Source organism: Chrysemys picta, chromosome 2 (assembly GCF_011386835.1).
Source record: "Chrysemys picta bellii isolate R12L10 chromosome 2, ASM1138683v2, whole genome shotgun sequence".
NCBI lineage: Eukaryota > Metazoa > Chordata > Testudines > Emydidae > Chrysemys > Chrysemys picta.
In genome coordinates, this window is record NC_088792.1 from 118,312,529 (window position 1) to 118,318,528 (window position 6,000).

Here is a 6,000-nt window from a genome sequence, read left to right on the forward strand (position 1 = left end):
TGTGGAAAAAGCTAATGTACTCAATGATTTTTTTGCCTCTGTCTTCACGAACAAGATCAGCTCCCAGATTGCTGCACTGGGCAGTACAGCATGGGGAGAAGGTGACCAGCCCTCTGTGGAGAAAGAAGTGGTTTGGGACTATTTAGAAAAACTGGACGTGCACAAGTCCATGGGGCCGGATGCGCTGCATCCGAGCTTGCTAAAGGAGTTGGCGGGTGAGATTGCTGAGCCATTAGCCATTATTTTTGAAAACTCATGGCGATCGGGGGAGGTCCCAGATGACTGGAAAAAGGCTAATGTAGTGCCCATCTTTAAAAAAGGGAAGAAGGAGGATCTGGGGAACTACAGGCCAGTCAGCCTCACCTCAGTCCCTGGAAAAATCATGGAGCAGGTCCTCAAGGAATCAATTATGAAACATTTAGAGGAGAAGAAAGTGATCAGGAACAGTCAGCATGGATTCACGAAGGGGAAGTCGTGCCTGACTAACCTAATTGCCTTCTATGATGAGATAACTGTCTCTGTGGATGAGGGGAAAGCAGTGGATGTGTTATTCCTTGACTTTAGCAAAGCTTTTGATACGGTCTCCCACAGTATTCTTGCCGCCAAGTTAAAGAAGTATGGGCTGGATGAATGGACTGTAAGGTGGATAGAAAGTTGGCTAGATCGTCGGGCTCAACGGGTAGTGATCAATGGCTCCATGTCTAGTTGGCAGCCGGTTTCAAGCGGAGTGCCCCAAGGGTCGGTCCTGGGGCCGGTTTTGTTTAATATCTTTATTAATGATCTGGAGGATGGTGTGGACTGCACTCTCAGCAAGTTTGCAGATGACACTAAACTAGGAGGCATGGTAGATACACTAGAAGGTAGGGATTGGATACAGAGGGACCTAGACAAATTAGAGGATTGGGCCAAAAAAAACCTGATGAGGTTCAACAAGGACAAGTGCAGAGTCCTGCACTTAGGATGGAAGAATCCCATGCACTGCTAGGGACCGAATGGCTAGGTAGCAGTTCTGCAGAAAAGGACCTAGGGGTCACAGTGGACGAGAAGCTGGATATGAGTCAACAGTGTGCTCTTGTTGCCAAGAAGGCTAACGGCATTTTGGGCTGTATAAGTAGGGGCATTGCCAGCAGATTGAGGAACGTGATCGTTCCCCTTTATTCGACATTGGTGAGGCCTCATCTGGAATACTGTGTCCAGTTTTGGGCCCCACACTACAAGAAGGATGTGGAAAAATTGGAAAGAGTCCAGCGGAGGGCAACTAAAATGATTAGGGGTCTGGAGCACATGACTTATGAGGAGAGGCTGAGGGAACTGGGATTGTTTAGTCTCCAGAAGAGTAGAATGAGGGGGGATTTGATAGCAGCCTTCAACTACCTGAAGGGGGGTTCCAAAGAGGATGGAGCTCGGCTGTTTTCAGTGGTGGCAGATGACAGAACAAGGAGCAATGGTCTCAAGTTGCAGTGGGGGAGGTCCAGGTTGGATATTAGGAAAAACTATTTCACTAGGAGGGTGGTGAAACACTGGAATGCGTTACCTAGGGAGGTGGTGGAGTCTCCTTCCTTGGAGGTTTTTAAGGCCCGGCTTGACAAAGCCCTGGCTGGGATGATTTAGTTGAGAATTGGTCCTGCTTTGAGCAGGGGGTTGGACTAGATGACCTCTTGAGGTCCCTTCCAACCCTGATATTCTATGATTCTATGATTTTCCATGTGCAGGTCCAGGCACAATGGAACTTTTATACCTGCAAACTAAGTAGCTGGACATCTAACTATTTGACTTTGTCACATGGAAAACCAAGTTCTTGGCTGTCTAAAAATATGTTCCATCAAAAGTGCATTCTCTTTTATGGCGACTGCAAAATCAGAGGCTTGGTCGAAACCACTTGGAAAATTTTACCCAGAGGCATCCTTTCCATCTTTGGTTTCTTCAAACATGTAATAGCAAAGGAAACAGATGTACATGTGGTTCTTGTATATTTCCCCAAGGAATGATCTGATTCACTTGTATGTGTGTGGAAATATATTGTTGTCCTTTTAGTATGTTTCCCTTGAAGTCCTGATTGATGTGCCACTTAGGTATATTTTTCTCATAATGAAGCTTGGCAGCTGATCGCAAATATTAATCTCTGCATACCCTGCTTTTGATAGTCACCTTTTTCATTCTAATAACACTTTCATTGAAGTCACTTTTTCATAAACATTTTCCCCATAAACCTCTATTTAAAAAGAGATTATTCAAACAGCTTTTAAACAATTAGTCTTTTGAGGGGTTTAATTGGAGAAAATAAACCTGTAGAGAATCTAACTGCTCCAAAGATCTCCAGCATCCAAGATTATCTATCTGTCACCTTGTGACCTATTTCCTTCACACTACCTTTTAATTTTTGTAGCAATTATAGTGTATATGGATAATACCTATTAGCATATTTATGGTCATTGCTTCATATTTATTGTCTGCACAACTCATTAATCTTCATCTAGTGTGTGGGGCTGACAGCTCAATCTATTTTGCAATCTCTGGGCAGCAGCCATATCCAAAAAGCCTTTGTTTCTCTGTAAATAAACTGTGTTCAGGAGCAGAGGACAATGGTGCATCATACAGTGATTGACACAAGCCATGGCTGCTAATCAAAAGTAGATTTTATTACCAGCTGAGTCAAGTGCATTATGGGGCCATTGTTCTAGTGCTGTCAGGGCAAGAGCATACGTAGTCAGTCACCTTCTCAAGATGGGTTGATTGTTCTCCAAGATTAGACAGAGTTGCCTTATTATCCATCCTAGACAACAAGGCATCTCACCCAAACAGACGCCTTTGCAGAAACTGCCTGTACATTGAATTGATTTGAATTGCTAATGCGTAATCTCTCCGGCACAGATGTGCAATGAATATTTGGATGTTGTTTTGCATGTCAGTTGAGAAGGCTGAATGATGAGGTGATGATTATTCAATGATCGGTACTGGACATTCGCCAACAGTTGAGTTTGAGCACTCACACTGACAGTAATCAGATCAGCTTCCAAAGTCTCTTTTCTTCAGTTTGGTGACAATTTATGTTAGGAGATAATACAACTCTCTCATAGTTAACAGAGTTGGCAGTAATTTGCATTTTTTCTCCAAATAATTAAATTTTTCACTTTACCCAAGATAAGAAAGATATAAGCCATATGCAGCTGAGGTATATATTCCTAGACACTTGTAGACCACTCCGTTTGAAATGGTAATAGAAAGCTGTTTTGAGATGTTCAAAAATACATTTTCATTCTTTTTTCACAAACATAGATGGCACATGTTTTGTTAGTTACAAAACTATATAATTTTAAAGATGCAGATGTATTGGGAGAAGGTAGGAAGATTGTTATGAAAACATACTAGAAAAGTAATCCAAAATGACAAAATACTAATAATAGTTGTTAAAAATATGAATATGGAACTATGCCTGAGCTAAAAGGTTAAAATTGTAGACTGGTGTGATACAAATAGTGCTTTGTGATTTTCATTTCTGTTCTTATCACGTCACCACCAAAACCAACACTACACATGAATGAAAGCAGATACTTTAAAATGATTCATACCTGAAAAGCAGGAAAAAACATGTACATTTGGAATAGAATAGCTTAGTGGCTACTTCTAGGCTATCGTCAGAAACTCTGAGATTGATATCAAGTATCAGAGGGGTAGCCGTATTAGTCTGAATCTGTAAAAAGCAACAGAGGGTCCTGTGGCACCTTTGAGATTAACAGAAATACTGGGAGCATAAGCTTTCGTGGGTAAGAACCTCACTTCTTCAGATGCAAGTAATGGAAATCTCCAGAGGCAGGTACATATCAGTGTGGAGATAACGAGGCTAGTTCTATCAGGGAGGGTGAGGTGCTCTGCTAGCAGTTGAGGTGTGAACACCAAGGGAGGAGAAACTGTTTCTGTAGTTGGATAGCCATTTACAGTCTTTGTTTAATCCTGATCTGATGGTGTCAAATTTGAAAATGAACTGGAGCTCAGCAGTTTCTCTTTGGAGTCTGGTTCTGAAGTTTTTTTGCTGTAAGATGGCTACCTTTACATCTGCTATTGTGTGGCCAGGGAGGTTGAAGTGTTCTCCTACAGGTTTTTGTATATTGCATGGGAACCAACCCATGCAACAAACCTCGATGCCAACTCTGCCCACATATCTACACCAGCAACACCATCACTGGACCTAACCAGATCAGCTACAACATCACCGGCTCATTCACCTGCATGTCCACCAATGATATATATGCCATCATATGCCAGCAATGCCCCTCTGCTATGTACATTGGCCATACTGGACAGTCAGTACGCAAGAGGATAAATGGACACAAGTCAGATATCAGGAATGGCAATATACAAAATTGAGAGATTGATGTAGACATCCCTGTTTTTTCCAAAGACACCACAAACTTTATTCTTGCTCTCAGATACATTTTGCATTAGATCCCTAATCACAAACGTGCACCTAATGCACCTGACTGACAGGCCAGAGCGAGCACCTCCATCTGCTCAGGAGCCTCAGCAGGGAACCCTTTCCAGCAGTTAGGCACCTAAACCAGGTCAGATGTTTAGTTAGCCTGTGCCATAGCAGCTGGAACCATTTTGTGCGCTCTCTTTCTCTGGCTCCAGATCATACTCAATACCTCTCTCATGCTTGACCTTACATTTCCCTCTTTTGTGTGGGTGCTGTGCTGCCTTATCCTCAGGGCTGGCTCCAGGCACCAGCGGAACAAGCACGTGCCTGGGGCGGTACATGCTAAGGGGCGGCATTTCGTCCATTCTTGGGGCAGCAGAGTCCGGGCGGCTTTTTTTTTTTTTTTTTTGCGCTTCGACAATTCGGGCGGTGGTCTGAGCGATTTTTTTTTTGGCGGGGGGAGAGGGGGTTGCTTGGGGCAGCAAAAATGGTAGAGCTGGCCTTGCCTCTCCTACCTATTGGTGGCTTGCACCTGGTCCTCCTGCTGCAGGGTCTGACTAGTATCAAGTTATAGGTATGATCAGAACCTGATAGGCATCTTCCGTACCCCAGATTTGAGAATCCCATTTCAGGGCCTCCAGGGCTTTGGATTGAACTATGGCTCCTAGCCAGTCATAAGCTTTGGGCCACATCAGTGCTTTGGCAGCTTTGAGAATGCCAATTGGCAGAAACATAGGCACCTAGAGGATGTAAGTGCCTATGGGATTAGGTGGCACCTGAACAGTGGTTTTGAAAATGTCAGTAGTGCCTAAATGGTGGACTTAATACATCTGAGGATCTGGACCTTAACTCCCAAGCAGTGTCTCAACCACTGTATTCGCCCCCTAAAACTCCCTCCCTTAAAACTAAAACATTTATTTGCCAACATATTAACTATATCTTTGCTTCAGTTGCTTTCAAATAAATGCAAGCAGTAATGTGTCTTTATTTGAGGTCCAAATCTAAAGATAAGGAGAATTAAGAATGCTTACAAAGCGGATATGCATTTGACTAGAGAACGATATTGCACTGTAGTCTGTCAAAGGAACATCTAGATATTAATAGCAGAAAACTTGTAAAATTATAATCTGCTGGTTGAAAGTTCCATTTGGTCACTGGATTATACTCTTTCCTCCTATGAAAGTCTTAGTTAAACTTCTAGCTTTAAGTGATATGCATGCTTATAGCCAGAATATTTGAAAGAAAAAATGTATTAGTCAGTTCCTGGAATCTGCAGGAACAGACAAGACTGAAACAATGATATTATGATAATAAATCCTTCAGGAACCTAGAGGGCAAGCTCATGAAGCCAGAAGATTACATATATAAGCAGCTAATTGGTTGTAGCTCTCCCCCAAGACATTATAAAGCTTTCTCTGCAAGAAATGTGGTGGAAATAAATATAAACGGTGAAGAAACTGAATTAATAGGTAAATTATTACTTACTTGTAAGAGTGCTGAACTCCTTGTTGCTATTCAAATATAATCAAAATTGTTTATTGAATGTAACCCACTGCCAAATATGCTAATTGTGAACATTACATAAC